The sequence below is a fragment of the Eimeria mitis genome, genomic scaffold (genome assembly GCF_000499745.2).
Source record: "Eimeria mitis Houghton genomic scaffold, Emh_scaff1593, whole genome shotgun sequence".
Classification (NCBI taxonomy): Eukaryota; Apicomplexa; class Conoidasida; order Eucoccidiorida; family Eimeriidae; genus Eimeria; species Eimeria mitis.
In genome coordinates this window covers 9,248-9,521 of record NW_013569901.1, presented here as the reverse complement: position 1 = coordinate 9,521, position 274 = coordinate 9,248, and positions in this window count along the sequence as shown.

Sequence of the window (274 nt, the reverse complement as noted above, 5' to 3'; positions counted from 1 at the left end):
AAAAAAAAAAAAAAAAAAAAAAAAAAAAAAAAAAATAAATAAATAAATAAATATAGATATAAATACATGAAAATAAAGAGAAAAACGAGACAAAGAAGATAAACAACATAAAAAAGCAAAATAAAAAATAAATAAAGAACAAAGCCTACCTCTACACCCCCAAATTTATTACATTTGAATGTATGGCTCCTCCTGGTGCCCTCAGCATCTACAAAGAAAGCTAGCCAGGCCTGCATGCGGCTGTTCCACGATACCCCAGGGAAGCCACTCTCTG